This window comes from Sinocyclocheilus anshuiensis, unplaced genomic scaffold (assembly GCF_001515605.1).
Source record: "Sinocyclocheilus anshuiensis isolate Anshui unplaced genomic scaffold, SAMN03320099.WGS_v1.1 scaffold407, whole genome shotgun sequence".
NCBI lineage: Eukaryota > Metazoa > Chordata > Actinopteri > Cypriniformes > Cyprinidae > Sinocyclocheilus > Sinocyclocheilus anshuiensis.
The window spans coordinates 2,472,957-2,488,044 of NW_015552593.1; the positions used below are offsets into that span (position 1 = coordinate 2,472,957).

Consider the following 15,088-nt stretch of genomic DNA (forward strand, 5'->3'; position numbering starts at 1 on the left):
TCTAAGACTTTTTCTATGTACACAAAAGGCCTATTTCTCTCAAATATTGTTCACAAATCTGTCTAAATCTGTGTTAAGCCTGGCTCACACTACAGGATTTTTAGCCCGATTTAGCCCCGATTTCCCCCTCCCGAGAATCGGAGCAAAAATCTTGTCGAGCCCCTCGATCGGTCCCGATGTTCGGCGCGGATTATCTGGTAATGTGAGGCATTCACAGATCGAATCTTGCACTTCCCGATCTGCTCGCACACAAATCGGGGCCACCCTGATCATATCAAACATGTTTGATATTTAGGATTGAAATCGGGATGATGACGGCTATATGATTACGTCAGTACTTTCACAATAGCCAATGCGCGACCGCAAAACAGCTGCTGTACGGCTCCATTGGATAGTGGAGACGGAGGAAACTGCTTAATGTTTTGTAGTAACACGACTGTCTGTATAATGTGTCGAAAACGTATCACAACCGTAAGGAGAAAGAGAAGCGCTGGAGTGAAATCGCCTCAGTTTTGAACGTGTACGGGGGTGGCAGGGGGAGTCACGAGCAGGGGGTCTGGGGGCTTTACTCAAGTTAAAACACTTTCATCATCCTCATGAATGTATGCTGGTTTACCTAATGGCTGCGACACACACCAGTTTTTGTTCTGTGCTGATCACAATCGAATCCTTTCATTATAACATAGGCCTACAGAGTGTTTACACGACGATGTTAATAATATATTAATTGCACAGTGTGAGATTCATTGGTCATAAAAGAACTTTGTGAGGTCACGATGAACTAAGAGTGACAGTTTTTAGTGGTTAAAAAAGGAGCGCTCTTTGCGAGCTTTCTAGGCAATAATCCATTTAAAATGTAGAACTTTGTTTTTTGGCCCCACACACGTTGCAAAGTTTCGGGAATGACATCCGCATATTTATGCTGGATTCGCTCTCGAAGTAGTAGTGATTGACATAGTGATAACCATAGCAATAGATGGGACAAAATATGTGAAAATGTGCATTAAGATTATCACCCTCACTAATGTCAGAAGCACCCTCAGTGATTCTTTCTGGTTGGTATACGCTTTTATTGTATAGCCTACAAAAACAACAAAATACAAATACACTAGATAAAATAATTTAATAAATGCATAGTTACAATTTAAGCACTTAACTAAAATAAGTATTAAATAGTTAAATAACTAGAGAAGGCTGACTATAACCAATTAGCTTCCATTTAATAAGAAAAGCCATACTTTTCACCTGAATTAGGGGTGGCCAGCCAGATTTCAGGGGGGCCGGTGCCACCACGTAGACACGCCCCTGGTCACGAGGCGATCACGTGAGGCACTCCCTCTGGCATGATAATCTTAATAATATCTTTTAGTGTGTGATGCGCCATGATGTTCAAATCTTGTAGTGTGTGCATGTTTAAGATTTGAGAGAAGATAATCTGCAAAGATTCTCCTTATGTGTGTGCTGCAACCAGATTTCATAATCTTTTAGGATTTTAAAACTCCTGTAGTGTGAGCCCGGCTTTAGAGAGATCTGTGCTGCAATAATCAGACACTTTCAACAGCCTATAAGAGACTTAATCAGAATATAATGGCCCCACAAATCCATTTATAGAGCTGCATAAACAAAAAAAATCACTGGAGACTTTACTGAACGGTGTTCTTTATTGAAATATCTGTCAAATGGACAAGAAGACAAAATTGGCCTGTCTGAAAGTTTAAAACAGATTGAAGGTTAGTTGCATGTCTTATGATTATATAGGCCTTGTGTACTTTGAAAACCATTGCATATGTATAAATGTGCATGCCATGGGGTTGTGAATTGTTACTGGGCAGCTGCTAAAGTGTTTTGGGTAGTTGCTAGGGAACGCAAGAAAAGGCTGAGGAAATAAGATACGTTTGTCCTAAGATTATTCTTTCGAAAGTTTGTACAAAGTTTGTTGTCCAGCTAACATAATAGATGATTGAGAAAGCAAAAATATATCAGACAGACTCACTCATATGTTATTGTAAATTGGAAAGATGTTTAATCTTGTCTTGATCAAAACCAATAAACTGTATTTTTTCAAAAGAATAATTAGCTTTTGACCTAAATGAACAATGATTGCTAAATGCATACAGCAGCAAAAGGTCCTTAAAGCTACTGTAGTGGCTCCACATAAATCCTTTCAAAGATAAAAACTTTGCTTTTATCTCTAATTATAATTTACAGGCTTTAAGAGCCATTGACTTCAGTACAGTTATTGCATTACATATCTTTGCGTAGGAAAGAATAAAGTGTATCGTAATCTACAATATGTAGCTTTTTTTCCAAAATCTAACACTTTACTATCCCAAAACATACACTACCAATCAAGTTTTGGGTCAGTTTTCTCTCTCTCTCTCTCTCTCTCTCTCTCTCTCTCTCTCTCTTCAGGAAGGATGCATTAAATGGATTGAAAAGTGAGAGTGTCACAGTCTCCACAAAAATTTTAAGCAGCTCTCCATTTTCAGTACTGATAATATTAATAAATGTTTCAAATCAGTATATTAGAATGATTTCTGAAAGATCATGTGACACTGAAGACTGGAATGATGGCTGCTAAAAATGTAGGAATAAATTACATTTAAAATATATTTAAATAGAAATATTATTTTAATTTTACAATTACATTTTATAATATTAACTGTACTTTTCATTTAAAAAAGCAGCCTTGGTGAGAACAAGAGACTTTTTTGAAGTGCCGGATAATCCAACATGAATCTCTTTAACAAGATAAAATCGTCATTATTGTTAACCATATGTCACCTTTCCACCTCCCAATGCTCAGGTGGTGTTTGGCCCAACATTCCTTGGTGGCGTTCCATCCTTCTCTGAGCTGCACCACAACAGTGGGAATGTCTCTGGCTTCATCGGCTGCATACGTGAACTGCAGATGGGCTCCAAAGAGCTGTATGTGGTGGGGGAAGCAATCAGAGACCAAAACATTCAGAACTGTGACGCTGCAAGCACCAACCCTGCCACAATGGAGGAACCTGTATCAGGTATGATTTCACATCCTTTTGTTTTGGAGAAAGAACCGTCTCAAAGGCTACATTCTGCAAATAGTGTTTTCAGTGTGTAGGTGAGAATAATTGGCTGTGTCTCGATAAAGGACTCGTTCATTCTTGTTGACACACTAGGCAGTAGACAACATGTGACCCGAGGAGTTCCTTACTGTACGTGTAGCCGTCATGCTCATCAATCAGCTTTCATTCACAAGCATCTCTCAAGTTTTCAATATTTGGCATACAAGCAATCTTCGACTAAATTTAGTGCTTTTGCCAGGGCACAGAGTTTGTAAATATTGTCAATGATATGCGGATGCTATGAAGATGCTCGCTTGAGTTTTAAATAGCGGTAATCAGAGGCCTGATTGCAGGGACGCGAGTGATGTGTGAATGTGCTTTTTGTTAAACCATAGGCAGCGTTTTTGTGTTGCTTACAACCAATGGTTTATAATTACACATTATTATTTTTCTGTGTTAAAAGCATGGTTTGGGTGCAAATCTTTAGGCTCGTCACGAGTCATGATCCAATTCCAAATGATCCCTAATTAATTTCAAATCCGCAACTGGCATATAATTTGTAAATTAAGGTGGGTTGTTATCCCAACATATATATATACAGTGCACAGCATAAATGAGTACACCCCCTCTAAAACTTAACAAATTCAGCAATTACTCTTTACTTAGAAGACATGTTAGGATTCTTTGGAGATATAATGTTCCAACAAGCCTGCTTGATCAATTACCAAAGAAGAATGCCAAAATTATTCAGCAAAATAAGATTTTCTTATCAAAGTGATAAAATTGTGTTGCAAAAATGAGTACACCCTCCTGAAAGTTACTAAATACAAAAATTTTAAAAAGTGTATAGGTTTAAGGCTATTTTTGATCAACAGGTAAGTATATTGAACCAAAACTTTTAAAGACAAGTAATTTCCTGACAATTAAAAGTGCTTTATCAATGCTGGCATGAATTCACACACTACTGTGTGATGTAATTTTTTTACATTGCATTTTTTCAGCATGACAATGAAGATATTCGTTCTCCCAAGGTGAGAATCCTTCAGTGGACATGTATTTCACTCAATCTTAACACTCTTGAGCAGCTGTGGGGGATTCTGTAGAGACGAGCTGAGCAACACTCCCCCAGAACTTATATATTAAGTTCTGGAGAACATACTAAGTGCTAGAATATTATACATTTTCTGAATTAAATCTAGGGTGTACTCATTTCTGCAATCCTTCATTTAGATCAACCTCTCTTTTCAGATGAGCTTTGTAAAAATCGACGCGTTTCAGAAAGGCGGGGCATAGAGGAGCAACAATAATGTAGATTATGTGGAAAATAATGTGGTTTTTTTTACCTTAAACTGCATAAACACATTGCATTACACCAAATACACAACATAATGTTATTTTTAGCAATGTCTTATGATCCCTTACAACATACAACAATACAACTTAAGAATTTTGTCATTTAATTAGAAAACAACCCCTGATTCACAACATTCGTTTCCAAACGCAGAAATCACGATATCTTGATTTAAATTAATAGGCCTATATAAATCTAAATATTAGGGCTGTGCAAATAATCGGGTTCTGTGATCAGTAGTAAATCTCCAGCATGTGCTTTCTCATATGACCCCTTTAATAATAATAATAAATTATAATTTCTATAATTGAATGACAATAAATTATTACTCTCTGTACTCTCATTAATATTAAATTGTTGAATGGGCATTATTTTTTGTTTTATTTGCGCACAGAAAGTCTCGTAGCTTCACAAAATTAAGGTTGAATCACTGATGTCACATGGACTATTTTACACTGTGCCTTGACTGTGGTAGGATCCTTGTGGTCTACACAGGGTCAGAGAGCTCTCGGATTTCATCAAAAATATCTTAATTTGTGTTCTGAAGATGAACAGAGGTCTTACTGGTTTGGAACGAGAGAGTAATTAATGATATAATTTCCATTTTTCCAACAACAAAAAACAACTATAAAACAGCTAAAACCAGCCTAGTCTTAGGTGTAAAGTTGGTTGGTCTTTTAGCAGGTCTCCCAGCTTGACCAGCTTGACCCGCTAAGGTTGAGGGTGAGTAATTAATGACAGAATTTTCATTTTTGGATGAACTATCCCTTTAAATGATAGAATTATTTAATATAGTTTTAAATGTTTTATTATTGTTGTGTTTTTTTTATCATCTAGGTATTCCATTTTAAACAAAGTCTTATACATGGTGGCATCCGTATTTCTGGTTCTAACCCCATCTCGGAGAAGTCCGTTTCGCCCAAGCGCTCTGTGAAAATTGATTTTTTTTTTTTTAATATCTCAAGAACCAACCTGGTGCATTGCCCCCTTCGCTGACCTTTATGAGATGAGCCATTGAGAAGTCCAGTCTCGACATTTGGTTCGTGTTTGAATGGTCTTTTTCTGTGGTGATGACCGTCCTTTCTTTTATCTTCTCCCCCCCAGAGCAGTTTCCTGTAAACAAATCGCCAGAGTATTCTCTTTGATCAAATGGGATTCTTTTGATACGCTGGCTAGATATCTTGTATGTAATCGTTAATTTTTAGTCTGAAAGGCAGTGGCTATTATTTTCTTTTGTGACGTCATGTGCAGAGTACTTAGCTTTTGCATCAAGAATGAAATAACACACCATATTTACTTTAAAAGCGTAAAACTAGCTGCACTCACGTGAGGCAGATAATAGCCCTGGAAGATGTCCTAATGGTAATCCCAGTTAGCCGAGAAGAGCGGATGGAGCACGTTGCCACAAAAAATTTGCCTTTTCTCCAAGCCAGCAGCTGACATTAGCAGGCTAGTTTTTCTCAACAGATGGTTCTCAAACATATTCCCTCTTTCCTTGCCTTTTGCTTCTGCTTAGAGTCATTTCTCTCTCTATTTTCATCTCCTAAAATTATATTTTACCTCAGGTCTCCTCATCCATTTTCCCTCCTTGGTAATTTTAAAAGTTTCCAAAAGTGCATATATTGCTGTGGATTTGGACGTGATGTGAGCATTCAAAGTACTTGGCTTCCTGTTTTAAGTCCCTTTACTAGTGTTGAGTTCTGACAGTGATTCATGGCTTTAACGGTTGTAATCCTTTGACTTTGAGACTGATTCTGCCCACCTCCACCGGGTAACGGCTAGAGCATGCGGAGGGCAGGAGCGAACAGCTGTACATCAGCCGTTCATTTCATTTCCGTAAAGCGTCATCATTCACCTCGCTGTCGAGCTGAGCACTAAACTCTTTTACTGAGTGTGTCACGCCCGCCCAAGTGTATAATCGAGTGCTTGGCCCACTAAACAGGCAATCCAGCACGTTTGGAGGACCAGCCTCTCCATTTTGGGTCTACGGTGAGCCGTGGCCTCATGTCGCGTTTACAGCTGAGATCTTTGAATTTTAAATGCTGCCTTTGGTCAGTATTGTTAACACATCTGGGTTTACATTGCTTTATTAATCCTATCAGATGATGGTATTAAACAGAATGAAGATTTATCTATTTTATTGATACCTGTAAGATATTTTATGATGTTTACAGTCAGTGCGGTAGCTATAGAAAAGCAAGTCAGAAGTCAGAGACTGTTTTTGTCTGCTTATCTTATTCTCTTGATGCACCCTTATTTAAACAGACATGGAGAACGCTTTCCTTGTTAAATTATTCATACACGTTTGCTTCCAGAAGCTGACTTTTGCAGCCGAAATGGCTCAATTTAGTGGAGACGTCTGTCACCAGGTTTTCAGAACATCGCATAGATTACAAAGAAAAGTTACTGTGTTTTTTATTCCCAAGTCTCTTGCTTTGTAGCAGTGACCTCTGATTCACCTCCATTCTGCCCAAACACAGATAAATGCTCCTGGTTTCAGTCTCTTGACTGTCTTACATAATACCCCACAGTCATCGAGTTCATTTAAATCAGGATCTTTATATAATTGAATGCAGGATGACCTCTGTGAACCGTATTAGCAACAGTATGTTTCCAAGAGCTCGACCAAGAATGAAACCAGTGTCAAATGTTTGTCCAGTGACCTCATAATGTTGCAATGCAGTGAGTGGTGTCTAATTAACATCTAATTATATTTTTAATCCAATTTTGTGGAGGAAAAAAAATTATAACATTTGCAAATCTAATGAGTCGAGAAAGAGATGCTCATTTTGGAAAATTGAGTATACCATACCTTTTTTTTTTTTTAAGAAAATTAATCAATTTTGAGCATAGACAAAATGATTAAAAGTGACAGTAAAGTATTTTATAATAGATGGTACTAAAGATTTATGTTTCAAATAAATGTTGTTCTTTTTGCACTTTCTATTCATTCAAGAAACTTGAAAAATATGTATCAGTTTCCACAAAAAAATATTAAACCACTATTTTTGTCATTTGATATTAATATGAAAAATTTCTTCAGCTCCAGATCAGCATATTAGAATGATTTCTGAAGGATCATGTGAATCTGAAGACTGGAGTAATGGCTGCTGAAAATTCAGCTGTGCATAACAGGAATTAATTGCATTTATACATATATTACAATAGATATATTTATACGTTATATTAATATTTCACAATATTGCTGTTTGTACTGTATATCTGATCAAATAAATGCAGACTTCGTGAGCATAAGAGACTTCTTTCAAAAACACTAAAAAATCTTACCGAACCGTGTGTGTGTGTGTGTGTGTGTGTGTGTGTGTGTGTTAATTAAAAAGTGAATTGTGTGGATGTTTACAGAGATCTTTAAATATGTAAACGTATATATCTGCTGGTTTTATTTATTTATTATATATAGATGACTTTAGAGTCAATAGGCTAAAAGCGACAAAACTCCAACTTTGATTTCGAGTCTATTTCCTTTTTTCTTTTTAAAATAAAAGGGTCATGATCAAAATACAGAATATGTCACTGCAATGTCAAGGCTCTCTTTGAAGAGTGGTAAACACATCTCCTGTGATCATACACAGTTGGCTGCGTACGGAGCTCGCCATATGCACCAGACACCTGAATGTTCCCGGCGTCAGTCTGAGCTCGCATGGCTGGTGAAGGGCAATCAGTCACAGAAACAGATGTGTTTGCATGTTCTACATAATGCGGGGCAATAATCTCGCAGTCTGCCGCGGCATTACCCCCTGCTGTCCAGAAAGGCAGTGACAAACCATCCGCTGTCTTTCCCTGGGTACGGTGCAAAGAGTGCTTGTGCACAAACGAGGTCACTTGATTAGTGTCTTACAGAGTGGGAAGGTTGCTTTGTTGTCCTATCCAGTTTTGTTTGCAAATTTTTGTAACATTTATATGCGTTTCAGTGATTTTATTTGAAAATGTGAGCAGATTCAAATTCTCCTTGCATAGTCCTCATTCAAATCTTTTCATGTCCAGATTTTAGGAATATTCTGTATTGGTGTGTGTGTGTGTGTGTGTGTATGTATCAGTCACTTGCACTGGTTCGAAATCCCAGTGACAGAATGTAAATATTTCATTTCAGCTGTGCTGCAGCTCAAAACACATTATTAATTTATAGATTTGAAACTCCTCCAATGCCTTCCTGTATCTGATATTATACCTTTGAAAACCGTCTGCGTCTTCCGGCAGCTTATGACGTTCTTGTCTGAATATTGCTTATCATGCTGGCCCACCCTCTACCTCTCGCTTGGGGATAAAGCCTGGAATTATAAAAGTTCCGTTTGCGGAATTGCACCTCGGCAGTCAGCCGTTAGCTCGAGCATTTCTAATCATTCGCTTACAGTGAGGCTAGATCAACATCAGCAGAATGTGAGTCTACATTTGCAGATGGCCTTCAGGCCCAGTTATATTCTTATTTAAATGAACCTGGGATTTTTAAAGGTGCACTCAATATGTTTTTGTTTATCTATGCTGAGTCTTCTTCGTCCCAGTGGTCTTGGATATATTTTCGCTTTTTTAGTCTTTTTCCCTGCCTCATATTATAACTTTCCTAAAATGGACATTCCACCAAACATAATGTTGTGTATGCATAATGTATATACTGTATAGAGGTATTTTGTCTAGATGTTTATCCTGGGTAAATCGCCTGGAGCACTGTCTGAAAGCACTATATGAAGTTAACGTTGTTTTTAGTAACAGCATGACATGACTGGTCATGTGACCTCAAAACATGGGCAATCCAATCCATGTTAAAAATAAAAGACCACAAACCTGCAAAATATTTTCATGTACACCTCTATTCAAAGATGTTTGGGTCAGTGAGATTTTAACATTTTTTTAGTTTTTTTATTCTCACTAAAATTGCATTTCTTTGATCAAAATCAGTAATATTGTGAAATACAATTACAGTTTAAAATAACTGTAGCATATTTTAAAATGAAATTTATTCCTGTGATGGCAAAGCTGAATTTTCAGCATCATTACTCCAGTCTTCATGATCCTTCAGAAATCATTGTAATATACTGATTTAGTGTGCAAGAAAGATTTCTTCTTATCAATTTTGCTGCTTAATATTTTGGGGGAAGTTGTGATAATTTTTTTCAGGATTCTATGATGAATAGAAAAACCAGCATTTATTTGAAATTGAAATCTTTTGTAATGATCTTCACTGTCACTTTTTATCAATTTAATGCATCCTTTTTTTATTAAAAGAAAAATCCACTGACCCCAAACTTTTGAGCAGTAGTGTATAAAGCTATAAATATATGTATAAGGTGTGTGTGTGTGTGTGTGCGCGTATACATTTTTATCTGGAAAACAATTACTTTCTGTTAAAATGACACTTGTCTTTTTGCATCTTATCTGTAAGTGAAACATTTTTGTGATTAATCTAACTATTTTTGACCACTGTTTAGAAAGTAGAATGAAATGGTATTTATCCCAAATTCTGTATATTTATATTTTATTATGCATTCAAATTGTTTTATTTGTCATTGTTAATTTTTTCATGTTTTTACAGATTTTGTATGTATTGATTTTTCTTCTCTAAACTTCTCACTGAACCCCTTAGAGATCACTGACTTCGAGTCTTCATCTTATTCAACTGTACATTCATATCTTAAATCAAGTGCTATTCATTTCTTTATGTATAGAATGTTTTTACTTGGCAAAAGAATAAAAAATGCACTTTTACTTCGTCTTGCACTGCAAGTTCAGTTCATGTTGGTCTGTCTGACAAGGCTGGTCTAGAGTTCAGGCCGGTGATGTACGACTTCCATCACTTCTGCTCTGTATTCTCATTTGTATTCCCCTCTGCTTTTTTGACACTCTCAACCCCCCCAATGCCCCTTCCCAATTTATGCTTTCTACGCAAACTCCACTGAAGGTAATGATGCAGTACGGGTACATTTCATTGGTGTACTAATGATCTCTCTGTTTTTTGGTTCCTTGTGTGCAGCGATGCGGAGAGCTGGTTCTGCGTGTGTACTTCGCTCTACTCCGGTAAGCTGTGCCAGTTCACCGCCTGCGAGCGAAACCTGTGTGCGCGGGGCGCCACCTGCGTTCCCTAGACGCGGCTCGACATGTCTTTGCCCCTACGGAAGGCGGGGTCTCCTCTGCGACGAGGGTAGGTCCCGTCGAGGTTTGTGCACAGACGGCGATTTACACCAGCATCCGTGGAGACACAATGAAGCCGGCATGGCCAGAGGGTGTTTCGTTTGATATTTGTTGCATTCTGAGATTTGTTTTCCTCCATCTCCTGCGAGCACCTCCGTCTTTGAAGTTAGACCCATAGGTGGTAGATTGAAATATATTCCCAGCGGTTTTGTTTAACTGATGCAAGCCATTGAAATACTGTTCCAATTAGAGAAGCTAAGTGCTCTACGCTCGCTACAAGCTCACTAAAGTGTTACTGAACTCTGAACGTTTTGTGGATAACTGCCAGTCTGCGTTGCACTGCCATCTCGATTCCTCTGACCTTTCGAGGCATCTACAGGTAATAGAGTACGCATCCACATATAATGAGCACACCAAGTGCTTTAAATTAGGCGACTGAAACTTAATTTATCAAAGTGTAGTCACAGAATGTACTCGCTGCAATTGGGTTTGTTTTATTGTCTCAAATAACAAAGCTGTGAAGACACACTACAGTGCCGTGTAACTAATGTACTCTTCTTCCCGGCTCTACCTCGCAGTGTTAAGTCAGCTAAAGTCAGATATCTGCTTACACAGATGGCTCTTCATCTTCTCGACGGCGCTTAGAGGGAAAAGAACTGCTGCTATTTTGCTGTAATCTAATTGGGTGGCCGCTTGGCACAGCACGCCGGGCAGGGCTAGCAGACATCACTCTGTCAGACAGCAAAGAGCCCGATGCCAAATAGAGTGTTCTAATCTCCCAGTGTCACACTGACATTTGAATTTAAAGGCCGATAACAGCAGATAACATCAATCAGTATTGATTAGTAGCCAAGGCCTCGCTGCCTCTGGGCAGTCACTCAACTTTAGATGTGCTGGACTTCTTCAAATGAGCATGGGCTAATGGAATTATAGGAAGGGTGTTTTGAGTCTGTTTTATGTATTGATTTAGTGTTGCATTTAGATAAATTTTTAGTAATGTATTTTTATAGATTACTCAGAAAATAAGATTCAAAGAGCATGATCTTATTTTTTTTTAAGTTGCCAGGCAACATGGCAAATGTGATTTATGTGGTAACATCCAAAGTAGCTGCTTAAATTAACTTTCAAGAAAAATAAATATATTGGAAAAATGGGTGTCATGCACCAGTGTTATATTAGTATTATCTGAATACTATGATAGTATTTATTAGCACTTTAAATTAATGTTTGTTTTTATATTTTAGTTTCTCATTTTATTTTTAGTTTAGGTTTGTCATTTTATTAATAATGTTCATTTTTATTATTTTTTTATGTTTCTATTTAGCTTTGATTTTTTTTTTTTTTTCAGTACAAGTACTAAAATTACAAAAACTTAAATTCTTAAAACTTATTTAAGTTAGTTAAAATTATGTAAGTTAGTTAACCATGGCAACATTTTAATATTTTTTTTTTTAGTTTTTTTAGATTTTCATCTAATGTTTATCATTTATTTTAATTCAGCTTTGTTTCAGTTACCTATAACAATTTTTACTTTGTTTAATAACACTGTCGTGCACATTTTTTGTTTTTATTTCACTGTAAGTTGAAGTACTAAAATGAATCAAATGAAAACTTTTTTCAGTTAGTTGCCAAGGCAAAATTTTTAATTTTCTTTTCATTTAAGTTTCTAATATGTATATTTTTCAGCTTTATTTCAATTGCCAATAATAATTTGGCCCCATTAAAGCATAATTTTTAATAGTTTTATTTTAAAATAACAGCACTGTCATTTTTTATTTTATTTATTTATTTTTATTTATTTTTTTTGACCGACTTAAAATCTATTCTTTGCATAAATGCAGCTTTATTATCAAAGAGTTAGCTTTTTTCTAGAAGTATATTCAGAATCCACAGGCAGACAGATAGATTGATCTTTTTCGGTTGATCATGGGAGCTTGTGTTGCTGAAAGCAGCTTGAGGCGGCAGTGGAGTTTAGAGGACAGACTGTGTTCCCTGACGCACCGTTAACATCACACTCACCTAAAATAGACCCATAACATAATAGCACATCTGTCCTAAACCGCCTTACTGCCTTAACACACACATCATGTGACTTCCTGTATTTTCATTTCATCGGCACCAGGCTCTACGTCAAAAGATTAAAGAATCATCTTGTGGGAAGTGTGTAGGATCAAACCGATTTTGTGAGGAGTTTCTCAAATGTGCATATCTTTATTTTTATGTCTTTGTTTATTTCATTTTTGCGTGCATATGTGTGTGTGTCAGTGGTAAAAGGAAATCAAAAAAAGCTAAATATCTCCGGGTCCAGCCAACGCAGCTGACGGAAAGCTATTGAATTTCACTACAGCAAAATCCTTACACACAAATGGTTTTTGACTAGAACGAATGGAAATAAATGGGTGATATGTCACCTGTAAAAACTGCCAGCGAGTCGGAGGTTTTGTTTTCTTGTTCCTTTATTCACCTCCAGCAACAGCAGCAGAATAACACAGCAGAGAGAAGCAGCCTGTGCTCTGCAGTGCCTTTGCATTAAAAGTTATATGGATATTTGAGGTCATATCTTTATCCTGTCATATGGGACATTGATAGAAAAAAATGTAGGCCTGGTTAAAAGAAGAATTAAAAAAAATATACAGTGTGGTTCCTATCATTAGTGAGAAATAAAGCAGGGAAAGCAAGAGTTTTTCGTGCCTAATTAATGCAATTCTGATTACTTCTGAAGGCTACTATCAGAAATCCCATTTGACTTTGGAAATGAGCTCAAACCACATCCTTACACAGGACTGCAGTTTATCTTAGGATGGTAATTGGCGTTCTCAAAAAGTACCCAGTATGTCCGATTAATAAATTGCCGGTTTATTAATGAATTTCACTTGGAGCAAGAAACATAACTCAGCAAATGCAGCGTATCACACAGCCATTACATGACACTGCGAGTTAAGAAATACAGCTGGCCCCATCAAGCCATGCCTGCTAAATACGCATTCTAGTCCTTCATTAGGCGCTGTGCAAATAAACCGTGACAAGGTAATATATGTGCAGTTTCAAAAGGCATCAATAATTCAAGGGGAGAGCAGAGGGAAGAACTTCAATGCTGTTCCCAGAGAAATCCTCCGGAGATGCTTTACAGACTGCACAGTTCATAAAGACAAAATGAGGGGTGGAGAAAACTCTTTATGTAGCACATTTTTTCACTGGAGAAAAAGTGTAAAAGCTTAATGTACCCAAGCTGAAATGTTTCTGAGCGATGCTTAGTGGACCAGGTGATTAAATGGTGAGATTTTCCAGCTCTGAAATGCATTGTCCAAAGTCACAGCCATTTCACAAATTCTGACCGATTTCTGCAGATATTGCTGTTATGACCAATGTCCGTTCCCAGAGTAAAATGGCACAAAATTACAATAATAATTTAGCAGCAGCATCCCCCCCACCCCACAGGAAATAACAATGCTTAGAGTTTGACAAGCGCTATAAATAGTGCAATATCGCCATCTTGTGTCTCTTTCTCAGACAGCTGCTGCTGGGAACTTCACCTCAGTAAAAGTGTTATTTTGCATTTTTTTTATTACAATACATTTCTCAAGTATAATTATAGTAAATGTAGCTGGAATTGAACATGCAACCCTTAGGATAGGTCACCATTAACCATAATGTTATCATAGCCCTGACATGTTTTATTATTATTATAGGCATGTTTAAATACATTTTTTCTTAAATTAATATTGCATTTTTTTTGTTTTGCTATTTATTTGCAGCTGTCAACATCACTCGGCCCAGGTTTAGTGGACTTGATGAATTTGGATACTCATCCTATGTGGCTTATCCTTCTATTCCCAGTATGGGTCATTTTTATGAATTCCACCTGAAGCTCACCTTTGCCAATAATGTCTCCGCTTTGAGAAACAACCTCATTCTCTTTTCTGGGCAAAAGGGACAAGGTGAGTCAAAATGGGAATATTGTCTTGTTCCTTTATATTTGTTACTCCATCTTTCTTTATTCACTTTGGTTTCAGCTCGTCTGTCAGTGCTTATCATACAATGCTGGTGTATGAAAAAAAAAGAGCTGGATTCATAGCAGTTTGGCTGCAAACGTTTTCCCAGCATTAGATGAGGACATGTCAGAAGAAGTGAGGTTCAGAAATAGTATCACTCAACTAGGAGATATTAATGGTGCAGCTGCTGTAAAATGTGCTGTAAGTGTAAGTCCAGGACCCAACAGCAGAGACCATTTATCTGTGCACACAACGGAGCGATGATTTTTATTATCTGCCATAAGGGAAAGATCTGTTATATATGAGGTCTCTTAAAAATCTCAGATAATGGAGGAGAACTCTTAACCATAGAGTTCAAAATAGGATGTAAAGATAAGGATGTAAATATTTTGTTATGTAATAAATACAATAAATGCAGACTTGTTTACCAATAAAAACATTTGAACATCTTTAAATTGTAGATAAGTATGAGTAATAATTATTTAATAATAGTGTGTAAAAATGTATAATAAAAATATATAATTATAATTAAATAATATAATTTTCAAAATATATAC

At 36.8% G+C, this 15,088-nt stretch overlaps 1 pseudogene; it reads left to right on the plus strand.

The window, feature by feature from the left end:
- Nucleotides 1-15,088, plus strand: part of LOC107665563 (protein eyes shut homolog) — a 218,051-nt pseudogene that overhangs the window by 194,079 nt on the left and 8,884 nt on the right.